Here is a 15432-nt window from a genome sequence, read left to right on the forward strand (position 1 = left end):
TTGTGAAATTTTAGTCTCAATGATTCTGATTTAATTATTTTTTTTCTGTTCCACTTTTTAATGTCTTATCTCCATATAAAGAGGTACAAATTTCTTCTCTATGTGAAAATCAATGTTAACATACATAATTGTTAATACAATTATTTTTGACTACTGGATATATGTATATGTATGGTTTGTTTATATTCGCAGGAAATTTCCAATGCCAACTGCAAAAATAGAAAAATACAGCTTTAAATGAAAATATTGTACTGATATGCTTTAAAAAGATGCAAGTTTGGATCTATGAGTTATCAGATACGAAATCAGTAGCACATCTAGTAAAAACCATGGCGAATACTTGTATTTGTAGTTGCATTGTGTGTAATTGTATCATTAGAATGGGTGTTTTTTCTTGTAAAATCTATCAGGAGCAGATAAAGAAATTGTGCATACACATGTGCTATGTTTTCAAAATGTTTCCAGCTGAGTGTTTTTTGAGGAGTGAACAGAACATGAGTTAGCATTTTATGACTTGCAAAGAAATTTCATACAGTCTGTTTCAGAGAATATCTGCACTGAAAATATAATGCCAAAGTAATTATTCCAATTAACGTAATTAATTAATGTCATTTACATTGTTCAATTTCTTTGACTGTCTAATTCTTTTGCAGACAGATATTGATTCCAGTAGTCTGCTGTCCTCTTAGTTAAACCAGTGCCTCCTTGAGTGCTTCATGGGCTGAGTTAAACAGAAAAGGGCTTTTATTCAGCATGCTGGTATATATCCGTGACTGAAACATTGGCTTAAAGCCTACTGAAGCAGAACTTAATTCCGATTTTAAGTGTGCAATTAATAAAAAACTTGGCTTGATGTGCTGTAATTTGTGTTCTGTCCTGAACCTAGTAAATGACCAGCATCTGCTAAAAAGGTTCTTAAAATGGGAAGAAGACTTAGAAGGGAGGGATGCATCTGCTCCATTTTTCTTGAAATGAGAAATTGTTAGATACAGGCATACTTTATGTAAGTCATATGATTTAAGCCAACCTAAATTAATCCTACCTTGCACAGGTAGTTATTAATCTGAGATATGGCTCTAAAACAGGGAGAACATCTTGAATGAAAAACCTGAAGCTTAACTTTTATAGTGACTAAATAGTATCATTCCACATGAATTAATCAGCTTACATTTTACACAATTTTTCATTAGTAAAACACCAGTTTCATCTGAGTTGCTATAGACTTCATTATGAAATATGTAGCATTAACACAGAATTAACCCAGGTTAATTCTTTTTCATATTTCATCAAATGTACCTTGAAAAATAGTACAATTCATACCAGTATCAGATTTACTTACAATTGTGTTGTAGGTGGTATTTGCCTGGCTCTGGGACTTTCAGTGGAAGTATAACTATGTATTGTTTATTTTTGTTCCAGAGTAGGAATTTTGTTCCATATATGAGATATTACAGACATTTTGAAAGACTAGCAAAGTTATGCAATGTACATTAAGTATCTTTTGTTTGCTTCAAAACCCATAAACAATTTAGGTGTATCATTCTGGTGTACCCTCAGGAAACCTGATGAAGTGCAGAAGGAGCATAGGTTGGCAACCCAGTTCCAAAGCCAAATTTACATCTACAGTAGTATCTTAGGTTAAAACTCACCATCTAAAAAAAGCAGAATATGTTCTTTTCATGTATGCTTTCAATGAACATTATAGTCAGTGACTTGATTGATTAATGTTAATTTTATGCAAAATATTTTGGGAATTTTTTTAATAGTGGCACTATTTGCACCATTAATATTCTCTTGCCAGTCACAGAATTAAAACCAACAACAGCTAGAATGACAACAAGACAACAAACAAATAAAAACTCTATGTGATTTATCATCAGGTTGATGTAACTAGCACAAGTTTAAGTTTGCTCAGTCAAGTTCAATAATACTTGAAAAAATCATAGGGAAACCACAGCGGCTCTACATCACACCGGCAAAGGTAGACTTCTGGCATTGGTATTTCTAATATGCCATCAATAAATGTAACTTCTACAGTTTCCCAAAGTAGTATTTCAAAATGAAAGAGCAAGTTCTGCTGTTTCAGTGTCCTCAAGCCAGAAGAAGAACTGAAAGAGGTTAGCTACATTCATGAATTACTCATTAGCTTTTACTGAATTGATGTTACATGCTGAAATGGTCAATTTTTTTTTTGGCACTACTTGAGAAAAAGTCATTTATGTAAGGGGTAATAACTGGTGAGATGAGGATGCTGTTTTCAGGTAAAGAAGAATACCCATTTTGTGACATTTTCATCTTTACTTGACACCATATCAGAATGGTACTTTTTTTCTTTATTTCCTCAGATGATCATTAGGTTGAGAACTAAAAATTAGTGGGTTACCATAGTGATTTTTGCTTCATTTCCCTGACACATGAGCCTGTAATGTTCATGTCTAGTTTGTACCTTTTTTATTGAAATCTTCCTTCTTTTGCTAGACTACAGTTTGTGTCACAGCTTCTTTACTTCAATGACTAGGTGGATGTAAGGCTCTGGACATTAAATTTCAATGTTGTATTTTTTTTTTTTTCATTGAAATGTATGAAGTTTTCTTTTTGTAAACTCTTGCTTGAACTAGGATCTATACTATTTGTATTTTGATGCATGGGGTGTCTTCCCTCTTGATTGCAGATACTTCAAAGCTGGACTACAGGTGCTCCAGTTGGCTTGGTAGGAAATAAAATACGAGGTTACAGTAAGCGTTCTTCAGGCACATGTAGATTTAGAGCATTTTGTATAGGCTAGGAGAAGATATTTAGATCAAAAATAATCCTTAGTGAGAACTTTTACATTTTTTTAATATATATGTATATATATACATACACGCATATTTTGTATCTCAAACCTCCCCATCACAAATACATTTGTGCAATTCTGAGCTTTTTGGCTTTCTCTCACATTGTTACTTGTCTTGTTATATTTCATATTTCTTGGAGGAATGAAACTGAGACATAGATTAGCTGTATCAGGGTGCTGTGAACATCACTTCTTTCCAATTGCTGCAATACTAATTTCATATTGTGAGACGACATCAATAACTGTGTCCCTGTCACAAATTGTAACCAATGAAGAAAGCCATATATTTGTTATTGTTCTAACAAGGCAATGGAGAGGTGAAATTTCAGGATTTGGTAAATATTTCCTTGTATTACATAAGAGAAGCAATCTTTGACCCTCCTTTGTGAGATGCTGTTCGTATGTTATTTTCAGTTGCTAAGTATGGGATCTGAAAAGGCTGGACCACTGGGCAGAGTCCAATGAGATGAGGTTTAACACGGCCAAGTGCTGGGTCCTGCACTTGGGGCAGAACAACCCTATGCAGTGCTACAGACTAGGAGAAGTCTGTCTAGAAAGCTGCCTGGAGGAGAGGGACCTGGGGGTGTTGGATGACAGCCGACTGAACATGAGCCAGCAGTGTGCCCAGGTGGCCAAGAAGGCCAATGGCATCTTGGCTTGTATCAGAAACGGCGTGACCAGCAGGTCCAGGGAGGTTATCCTCCCTCTGTACTTGGCACTGGTGAGACCGCTCCTCGAATCCTGTGTTCAGTTCTGGGCCCCTCACCACAAGAAGGATGTTGAGGCTCTGGAGCGAGTCCAGAGAAGAGCAATGAAGCTGGTGAAGGGGCTGGAGAACGAGTCTTATGAGAAGATGCTGAGGGAACTGGGGTTGTTTAGCCTTGAGGCTAGGAGGCTGAGGGGAGACCTCATTGCTCTCTATAACTACCTGAAAGGACGTTGTAGAGAGGAGGGTGCTGGCCTCTTCTCCCAAGTGACAGGGGACAGGACAAGAGGGAATGGCCTCAAGCTCCGCCAGGGGAGGTTTAGGCTGGACATTAGGAAAAAATTTTTCACAGAAAGGGTCATTGGAAACTGGAACAGGCTACCCAAGGAGGTGGTTGATTCACCTTCCCTGGAGGTGTTTAAGGCACGGGTGGATGAGGTGCTAAGGGGCATGGTTTAGTGTTTGATAGGAGTGGTTGGACTCAATGATCCGGTGGGTGTCTTCCAACCTGGTTATTCTATGATTCTAAGTATGATCCACTTTGGCATTTATAGATCAAAAAATTGAAAGATATTAGCCCTGTATTTGAAGCAATGTAATCTGATTCTAGAAATGACAATGCCACCTAGTTGCAGTATGCCAAGTTTACAAAATTTCCAAAATGCTTGTTGAGGTGCTTCAGATCAAACACTGCCCTGGATGTTGCTTGTTTCTGTTCAGCAAGTAGTATTTGTAAAACAAATAGATGTGACTGTCAGATACTTGATAAGACTATATTGGTAATCACTAGAAGACTGTTGTTAAGCAGGTAATACAGTTGCACTACTATTTAAAATTTTTGAGAAGCACAGCCCAAATGCATCTTTTAAATGACTAGTCATTGTCAGAGCACTGGGTCATTTACTTCAACAACGTGAACCTACTTTTAGCATTACATTTACTATGTAGACTTAAATTTCAAAAAGAAAGTTATACCCCTGGAGGAATATGAAGTATTTTTGTAATACTCATTTTTATAACTAAAGTAGTGCATGAAATAGGATTTAAAAATAACTTAAATATTAGAGGTGTACTTTATATCCAGTGCTTTTTCAGCTCGTAGGATTTTCTCATCCTGATGTGTTTTGTGCTTTTCATGCTGTTTTTGAATCTGTATTCCAAATAATATTCCATTCTTACCTCACACCCTTCTGGAGTTCTTGCATCTTTAGCATGCTTTGGCTATTAGTTCCATAAATCTGGTACTTGTTATACAAAGAATCATCTTTTGTTTCCTTGTAGCTTGTCTCCCATTGGTTTCATTTGATGAACTCAAATTCTTCTACTGGAAGAGTTGATAAGAAGTGAACCTGTAATGACTGTCCTTATGTAATTTATAATTTCATAGACTTCTGTCATATTTTTACTTAGGTCGTCGTTTTTTCCGGGCTGATGAGTCCTACTCTATTCTCTTGTGGTTTTTTTATATGGAAGTTATTAATTAATTTCATCACCTTCTTGTTCTTCTCTAAACTTTTCTCAGTATGTTTATGTAGATTTTAAGATGAGGGGACAGTGGTATTCAAGGTGTGGAGGAGACATGGATTTTTGTCCTCTTATAACGTTTTCTGCTTGTGATTTCCTAAAATTTTGCTCTTGATTTTGTGTTTTGCATTGCTGCTGAGCATTGTTGCTCATTGAAATAGAATGTTTTCTCTAGGAAAAAATGAAAACAGTATCGCTTACGAATACTGGTGGCTTACCCCTAAAATCTGTGCCATTTTGTCCTTGCTGACTTCCTTTCCAACTTCAGGTATTAAAATTCCTACTTAGTTTCCTTTTCTCAATGATCTTTCAATCCTTTTCACCTCTTTATGGTGTTTTTCTACCAGACTGAATGTACGTCCTCTCTAATATTTTTGCTTAAAATAATTTTTGCTTCAAATTTACTTCTTCACCTTATGTAATTCTCTGAGAGTTACACTTTTCTCACCTTTCCTGCAGTTACTCAAAGGACTAAGATGTCAAAGCAATGAATGAATGCAAGTATTCGAATGAATAGACAGATAGAGTATTTTGTGCTGTCTAAAACATATGAATTAACTGTCATACCTTACATGTCTGTGTAAATATTATTAACATGATTTTACTCATGTGGTGCCAGATATTAAATCAAACTGTGTCTTCTCTAGTTCTTCTGAAAGCATATGGTGCTCGTGTAATGTTTGTGCGCACCTTTATGAGGGTTTAAGACTTCCACAGCATGAAACCTTAGTCTTGCTTTGTCTAAGAATTCAGCCTACAGAAAGGTCATGTCTTTATATAGGGAGGGTTACTACTAACAGATCATCTTAGCATATGTCCTGAAGGTGAGTTTGATGCATTGATTCCTGAGCCAAAGAGAGTACTAGACAGCAGTAGATTCAATTCAGCTTCCTCAGTTCATTTTTTTTAATTTTAATATTTTTTAAATCATATGTAGTGTTAAATAAAACGTACTTGGCGATAGCTTCAGCAAGTCTAATACAAGGATTTCTGAGATGACTAACTGTTGATCAGTAAGTTGCGTAGTATTATTTCCATGTTCACAAAGGCAAAAATTAGAGACTGAAAGACTTTGGCAAGTGCTGTCTTTGTGAACGATGGGGCGTGCTGTTCTCTGAGTCCCAATGCTAGCCTCCAACAAGAAAATATGGCCATAGCCAGCATTAAGGCTGAAGCAGGGGACTGATGGAGGGGAGTTCTGGGAGTCCTTCCTTTTCCACAAATAATTTTTCCTGTCCCTGTTCTAGTAGTGAGAATGATACTGCAATGAAGGTGATGCTTCACTGCTGCTCCTTTGAGGGTTTAACCTCTTGCCACTCCTGTGATGACAGCAATGTAAATGTGAGGTAAATAAAAAAGAAATAATGTTTCACTGATAAGGGCTAGCCTGTATGAGCACATTCATTAATCCTTATTTTCTTCAGTCAAGTGGAAGTTCCAAGTATATAGTAAACATGTAAAGGAGAAAAATACATAGAAACAAGTTCCTTAATAGTGGTGGTGTTAGCGTGCCATACTACTTGAATGCTAGTACTATGCCCCTTTTTAAACACATTGCGGGGCAGCTTGTCTCAGCTCACATTGAAGCTCTTCCTCCACAAGTAATTTGCTATCCCCTGAGCAAGTGTCAGACCAATGATGCCAGCGGGGGCACTGTTTTATGCTACTTCCCAAGGTTTTCTTGCTAGTTTTCTTCTCTTCATACCATCTTGTTGGTCCTGTTCACTGTAGTCTCATTAGCTGACAGAGGAGGAGGGAGAAAAAGACAGACTTACAAATGGACCCTGAAGTCCATTCTTCCCCTAGCCATATTTTCTCATTTTTCACAAGGAGCCTAAGACTGTCAGTGCTTAGAAGACCAGGGTCAGAATTTTTCAAAGTACTCAAACCTGCCAGTTGTGGACTGAAAATTTTGTGATTACTTTTTCCCTATTAATAAATGATACAGATGCTATGGTGTTTCTTAATAAAAAATACATAAGATTGTGGATTGCAGTATTGATAATGTCTTTATAATTCCTATTTTTAATTTGATCCTCTTGGCTCCTAATCTTCACTTAGCATCTTATCTTTATTGTGAAACCATATTCTAGACTCTGAACTGTCAGCTCCCGTTGTCTAGCAGTGATAGGTGTTTTTCAATAGCAAAAGATGTATAAAAGACCTCTATATGGTAAAAACTGATGCAAGTAATATCTCTTTCCTTGCCTTCAGCTGCAGTGACCCTAGGCATTTATCATAAATATGCTGAATTTCCATGCATTTGATGTGCATCTCTACATTTCCTTAGAGTATTTGTGGTTATGGCCTATGTTGTCCTGTACCATTATTTTTGTTGATATATTGTCATTGCAAAAAATGGGTGCTACAAAACCCAAGTAAACAATCTATTCTTAATGAATGAAACTCTTGAGAAATTTAAGCTGGTTCTACTTCCAGCATCACAGTTTAGAGAAAGACATTAGACATAGACTAATGAATGCAGTCTGACTCAAAAATTCCAAAATAGGGCACTACAAACATCTTTCTTCAGTTCAATATATGAACAATAATAACAATAGTTTTAAATTATTCAGATTTTTTTTGAAAACAATGAAAGATAAAGTTATATTTTGAAAGCATAGCTTAGCCTAAAACGTTACTTGTGTCTACCAAAAAAGGGATAGAATATCAATTTTCTTCAAGAATATTGGCATCTAAGCTTTCAGCTGGTCCAAAGTTTCCAGTCAGAATAGCCATGAAAGAAACAGTTTACAAAAAATAATTAAACAAATTTGAGGTTTGGGCAAAGATCCGTGGCTGGTTAATTTTGTTGCTTTTGGGGTTTTGCCTTTTTGAAATTTTACTTAGAAAAACTAAACTTGAGTTGCTAATCTGAGGAATGGAAAGAAGACATTTAACAAATGACTTGCAAATAAATGGATAAATTTTACATATTCTGTATACAAAATGCTATATTGTCTCACTAACATAACCTGATTTCCTAATAGACATTCTTAGATATGTAAAAGGAAAAAACAAGGTAAGGATTTGATATACATGCTTACTGTCACAGGGGTATTATGCAAACATCTACAATCAAAGAGGAGAAAACTGTGGAAAACTACATATAAGTAGTATATCAGTTTCCCATTACTGTGAAAACAAGAGGAAGGATATTTTACTGGTACCTCTGTGCGAGCCAAGTTGGAATTAAAGTTTCTTTTGATTAGTTAGTCAACAGTCCACTTTTCTGTCTTGGCGTGTCTTCTGTCCCTGAGCAGAAACTCGTGTTATAATTGCTACCATTTCTGGAAAAAAAAAAAGAAAAGCTGATTAATCAATATGAATCATAAGACTTAAAAAGAAACAAAGTTGCAATATACAAAGTACATACTGTACAAAACAATCTTTCAGTTTGAAGAGTCAAATTGATGAGAGGATTCACCTTTTTTCTTTAGCATCCATCATTTACTGATCACATGCTTGCTGAAAAGAGATAAGTATCACACTTCTTCATTTAGATCTATGGTAGTTTTTCTGTATCATGAAAGGAGAAGTCGTGCTTGTAAAAGCAGTTTATAACTCAGCATACTCTTCTAGTGTTGCAAAGGAAAATGATACACTTGCATCTTGGTATTTATGTGTAATGATCCAAACCTGTCTTCTTGTTGGGTCTGGTAGGTGATTTTTGGACAGTAGTAGATTTCTTTTCAGCAGCGAAACAAAAACACTGGATACTTGATAATTTGATGAGGTTTTTTTCTTTTCTGCTTGATGAGGGGAACTGAAAATCCCCAGTGGGTGCTTGTTTTGAGGGTGGGTGAGATGGTACTTGAAGACCTTACCCATACAATTCAAATACATAATAGAAAATTTTACTCAAATGAAATATTACTTGTAAGCACTTTCCACTAAGAGGTAAGACCACAAACATTTATTTACCTTGGCTTTCTATTCCATTTTGTGTAGGATTATTATTCTGAACAAAGAAAATTATAACTTTCTGAGGGAATTTGTCTTTTCTTTTTGAGTAGGTGCTACAGTCATGGATAATTACCAGGAGAAAGAATAGCTTAATTCTTGTTTTTAATGAATCCGATGGCCAAAGGCATGGAAGGGCTTACAGACTTGGTAAGGACGATAAGCAGCTGAGAGATGCAGAGATGAGAGAGGAAAAAACGGAAAAGGTTATAAGGTAATTTAAAGCCAGGGGCTGGGAGAAATCTAGTGAGTGCCTCATTCAAGATGAATCATTCCTTAGTGTTTAAATAATAAATCTCTTTATTGTCCAAAAAAATAAATAAAGGTAGAATTTTTTAAAATCCAGATGGGCTACATGGAGGAGTGATGTTGATCAATAAAATGTCAGTGAAGCAGGGATGTACAGATAGATCAGCCTGAGGCCAAATATAGGTGTGCTTTCATGACAGTGTAAAGGAATTTTATGTAAAAGAAAAATGAAAACCAAACATTATAGTTTACCTGTAGTTTTCAGTTTAAGCGACACAGAAAATCAATAGAAGGAAAGTTAAGGAGACACAACAGTGAGATACTGTAATACCAATGGACAAATTCTTTGATTGAGATCTAGACTCTAGAACACATGAATGAAGAAAACGCAGAGCCAAGTTTGGTAAGCAGACAAATTGTATCAGCAAACAGCGCTGTGTCTGAGACAATGGATATTTCATGCCGAAGTAAGAGTAGAAAAAGTTAGGATTGCAGTACTATTTATTCTGTGGCTTGAACTCCCAGTGGAGGGACATAAAGAAGTAGACACAGTAGAGCTTTTGTAGGAAGAACTTCTGAAAGAAGAACAGATTTAATTGAATGATTTTAAAGCCCTGGTGAACTTGCTCCCTAGCTTTTATTTCTGAGCATGATGTCATATGGTAGGGAATATCCTTTTGGACCCTTTTGTGGTCAGCTATCCTCGTTGTGTCACCTCCTAATCTCTTGTGCACTCCCAGTCTACTCAATGATGAGGTGGTGTGAGAAGCAGAAAAAGCCTTGACTTGGTGTAAGCACCAATTAGCAGTAGCTGGAACATCCTTGTGTTATCAGCACTGTTTTCATCACAGATCCCATACATAGCCCCACACAATATGCTATGAAGTAAATTAACTGTATCCCAGCCAAAGCCAGCACACTAGTTTAATGTACATATTGTATTGTTTTATGTCATAATTTTCATTATATCATAAATGAAATCTGGAAAACCCAAACAGTTCAGAGTTTGACAAAACCCTGCCAAATTTAGTTTTTGTAGCCAAACTAAGCACTGCTATTTTTGTAATTTACAACAATTAATGATAAGAGTGAAGAACAAAAAGTTGTTTTCATGCACAGAATTCTTTAATCTCCTGTGTTTTACAGAATATTTATGATACTATTCCTAGCCTGCACTGTTCATTCTGTACTACTTAGAAACTGATTTTTTTTCCCTGGCTTATATTAGCCTCTGTTAAATATCTCCTATACTGAAAAGATAAGGTTCAGAGTAGGGAAAATATCAAAGTTTATTGTATTCTACAGCCAAGTGTCCTATTTATTCTTTCTTTTTAAAAACATTATAAATTGTTTTAAAGGCACTGAATGTTTAGCATTCAAAGGAATCTCACCTGGTTTCAAATGCGTTCATTGGTTCACGTTCCAAATTAGATGACATAGATTTCCATAGAATTTAGACTCCAGCACTGTATAGTAATTGCAATGGGCTTTTCCACATATGGTTTGCAATGCAAAGATACCCCAAAACCATTTTTTTGAAATTTCCTCAGTTCAAAATGCTTCAGAGTTGTAGTTCAAAACAAGAATGCTGCAGTAATGTAAAGCATATTACTGCAGTTTATTTAATGATAACATTCAGGAGCAGATGTACTTGTTTACTGTTTGAACAGCTTAAATCTTCCCATTCTCCTTCTTTCACGTCAGCAGTTGTGTTTGGCAGCCCTTTGCAACTGCTTGCAGCTGGACAAGTTCCTGTGGATTTTCTTTCTACAGGTCACCGTTCTGTTCTGGCAGTAAATTTGTCTGTAATTCCACAGTGCACTCCGCAGTGCATCTCAATCAGGAAAAAAAATCTAATGGAAGTGCCATGAGCTTGTAGGACAACAATGTGACGAATAGGGGAAATAATAATATATTGGTAGGGAAGGGTGAGTTGGTAGTTGAGGGTTTGTTGGTTTTTTTGTTTGTTTGTTTTTTAATATTGTTTGGTTTGGCATAGTAGCAACTCTTTAGTTAAGTCTGGGAGTCAGATTGCTTTTTATTATAACCTGCAAGAAAACATAACTTTCCTGTTTTAGTCTTTCTTTTTGGATTACTTGTCCCATTCATGATCGTTTTCCAAGTAGAAGAGTACTACTTTCAACAGTAGTGATGAAAAAATATCCTCTTATAATAATGTGCCATCTCACTTCAGTGTTTTTTTTAAAAATAACATAGTTTAGATTTTTTATGTTCCACTTTTTTCAGTACTTGTGAAGAATGTGTTTGACGGACCACTAGAATCATCATTTAAGCAGATAGGCAGTAGTTTTTAGCTCACTATTGCCGGTGTTTCACATCTGCTTGATCAGAACCCAGACTAATATAATTTTCAGAATTGCTTTGCAACTGGAGTTGCAAGCTTTGAGTTCATGTGACTTCTTTTCTTATTCTAATCTGCTTGTTTAAGGGCCACTAGGTTAGGCAGCAGCTGTATGACACTGACAAAATACAAACCATAACGACAGTGATCATACACGTTTTCAGACATCAGAGTTCAGACCACTGTTGTGTATAGTGAAATTTAAAACAGCTACCATTTGATCATTTAAAAATCATAACTCACCTCTGGTATTATGTGTTAGAACCTATAGCATATTGCCAATCTACCTCCTGGTAGATAACTTAAAAAAACTTGTTCGATGTGTTTCATCTTTGAGAATGTTTCTATAAGAGCCAAGCCTTTAACTTTTTCTTGGTTATCTTGTCAGTTATTACTAAGCACAAAATACCTTTTTACTGTGTTAAGAGATGGAGTCTCACTTGCAAGTACACTTTGAAGAGCTAGTAGAACACAATCAATCATTATTGTTTTGAAGTACAGTATTCCAGGCCTCACATCCTGTCTGAATCCCTTATGGACTGCAGTATGCATGATTGTTCCTGAAACTACAGCGTAGTGTCACATTTCCACTTAGTTATAAAAGTAACAAAAAGGAAATAAAAATTCGAAATGACAAATACACTTTCCAGGTAATCAAATGTCTTATTATTCTGTGATTTATTAATAACTATTGCTCTGACAATGAGCCACCTGTTTAAAAATATGCAAGATGATGTCTTTGACAAATTGTTTCTGGTCCAAAAACGACAAGCATGAGAATTACAGAAACCATAGAAAAGCAGTGGCAAGAGTAAGCAAATTAATTTTCGAGTGAAATTGGAAACAGGAAAATGACAAAAGCAAGTTAATCAGAACTGAAGAGATGAAACCCTTTTTAGCTTAAGCTGTAGGGTATAGTTGTCAATGACACAATAGTATTTGCTAAACAGTTTCTTAAGCTGACATTTGCCTGTATTCTTAGGGGGAATGAGTTAGTTGAGATAGAGTTTGACAGGCATAGCCCTTGACATTTTAATGCAAGTTTAAGCACTGCATTTCAAGCAGCTCTTGTACTCATTAGCGAGGCACAGAAGGGAGTTCTGCTTTCACTTACTAAACCATTAATTTATTAAGATGGTGAGATATTTATTAGAAATACAGCAAATCTTGCCAAATACACTATTCCTTGTACGCAGTTATCATAAATATGCATTTATGACAAAAAATCAGGTGCTGAGTTCCAACATATGCTTCCATCTACTATTCCAGTTTTGAAACCATCTCTAACAATAGATTAGGGCTTGCACTAAGAAAATTCACGGGACTTTTGTCTTTAGGGATTAAATATAAGATGCCAAGAGATAAATTAATCAACAGTAATTTTATGTCTACTGCAAATGAGCTAAGAGAATTATGAGAGCTACTGAATTGCCTGTGGAAAAATTAACGTTCAATATTGTCCATCTTCATATTGATGTGCTTGCATAACATGAGAATGTAAATCATGGAGGAACTTTCTCATCAAATCATTTTAAGACTGATGCATCTGTGTTCTTCAGTGCTGATTATCAAGTAGCAAATCTTTGCATTCAGGGCAGAAGATTTTTTTCTCCTTTATGCTGCTGTCTGAGATTAAGTTTTGGCGAGAAATTGATCTTTCTTGACAATATTTCACATTTAGAGCACTGCCTTACACAGAGTGTCAGGCTTGAACCCCGCTGTCTTGATATGATGCCCAAAGTAAACTGTTAAGTATTGAACAAAGTGAGTTCTTTACCACTACTAGCCAAAAATTATTGCAGAGTGATGTTCTTATTCTATCCTTGTGACAAATTACACTAAGTAACCTTCAGTTTTATGAAATTATTAAATCTTTGAGTTTATCTAACATTCAGTATATAAATATGCATTACTGAAAAGCATACTGGTTAGTGATGCTGTTTTCCTGAAAGGAAAGTGAACATAAAAATTCCATTCTACATAGCCAAACAGCAGGGGTTTTTTATATCCTACAAGCAGCTTGAGATTGACTGTACTCAAATTACTTGGCAACGTAACTAACTACAAATACCAATGCTCTAAGACAAATACACCACTTGGAATCATCCATGGATATTTTAAATTTGAACGAGAGCATTGTGCATACTTAAAATTCTTTAAAACCTTGTTGTAATGTGTTCATTTTAAGTAATTTCACAGTTGTTAATAGGCTTGCATGCAAAGCAGCAGCATTTTTACTGTTGCATTAAGTCGAACAACAGAAGCAGCTAACATGCTGCACATTTGCATATCAGTTTACACAGAAATGTGCACAGAAAAAGGGTCAGAAAGAGTGGGGTTTTGCTCTACAGTCATGGTGAGGCATAATCTGGGTAGAGTCACTAGCACCAAGTGGCGCAACAACCCCAGTGGAGCCCTCAGCTGAAGCTCCAGAGGTAGGATGCAGCTTCTCACCTTTGAGGCTGCAGGTTCTGTCTGAGACCTTGTTGAGGTTGTGGCAGAAACAGATAGTGTCCTTGCCTGCAGAATATTTGCTGTGGCTTAGGATTTGTGTCACCAAGTAAAGAACTGCAGGAGGAGGGCAGCTGACTGCAGCATTGGAGATGACAGGAAAAAGATGAACTGAGTTTTCTCTGGGACTCTGCAGCCTGAAGCCATAACTATACCAAAATTGAAGTAAGCAGAGCCTATGCCTTTTGCTTCAGAAATAGAGACTCCCATGATAGAGAAGACTGCAAACTGATGGCTTCTGACACCAGGAGGAATGCTTCTTCTCTGCCTGCACTTGGGCAGCTGCACAATGGTTCAGTGCCTGGTAGCAGATAATGGGTGGGAGCTCTCTTCATTGAGATGTGAGCTAGCTGTGCCTAAATCACCCAGGAGCATTAGGATGAAACAGCGAGTGACAGCAGTGGTGTACACCAAGTTGAACATAAGCCCACAAAGTACCTTTATAGCAAAGAAAGCCAGCAGTATCATGGGCTGCATTAGTTAGTGTCACCAGCAGCCTGAGAGAGGTGATCTGCTTAGCAGTCATGAGAGCCCACCTGGAAAGCTGTGTCCAGTTCTGGGCTCCATTATACAGGAGAGGCATGGACATTTTGAAGCAAGTTCAGGAAATGGCTAGGAAGATGCTTAAGGACTTGGAGCATCTGTCCTACAAGTAGAGGCTGAGAGGACTAGTATTGCTTAGCCTTGAGAAGGAAAATCTCAGGGAAATTTTGTGAAAGTGTACAAATATGTGGTGGGGTGATATTTTGTTCTGAAGGTCCCTTACAAGTACAGTCTAAATAAGTCCATGTTCATCAGACCTGTCTAATGACAAAAATGGCAGAAAGTTTCTTAGGCTACATCTGTCATTTCTCAGTGGCAGAAACCCAATGAAATGTGTTGTGAAATTCTGGTCATGTGGGTGGATAGTCTAATGGTCATCTAGCACCTTGAAAGTCCTCGCAGGTGTCTTTGTTACAGAAACTGGGATTGGATCCATCCAAGTATTGCCCCAGTATCTGCTAAAGTATCCATACCCAATGGCTGAGAAAGGTTACTTACTCTGCTAATTAATACATAGGGTACTGGGAAGAAGTGACACAACAAGCATGTCAGAAACAAGAAGTTCTTTAGGAATCATGGCTTGTGGAAGAGAGACACTATGGATTTAAGAATAACATAAACTAAACTAAGAAAGTCAGCAGAAATAAAATGATACTTAAGATCTCTGTGAAATAAAATTCAGCACCTAAATTGGGACAGCATAGGTTTAATGCTACAGCAGCAGCTGCCCAAAAAGAA

The 15432-nt window shown here is 36.6% G+C and overlaps 1 protein-coding gene across 1 annotated transcript in view; it reads left to right on the plus strand.

The window, feature by feature from the left end:
- LAMA2 (laminin subunit alpha 2) overlaps positions 1–15432 on the plus strand; it is a 362543-nt gene that overhangs the window by 110995 nt on the left and 236116 nt on the right. The gene's annotated exons all lie outside the window — the stretch shown is intronic.

Source organism: Phaenicophaeus curvirostris, chromosome 2, assembly GCF_032191515.1.
Source record: "Phaenicophaeus curvirostris isolate KB17595 chromosome 2, BPBGC_Pcur_1.0, whole genome shotgun sequence".
Classification (NCBI taxonomy): Eukaryota; Metazoa; Chordata; class Aves; order Cuculiformes; family Cuculidae; genus Phaenicophaeus; species Phaenicophaeus curvirostris.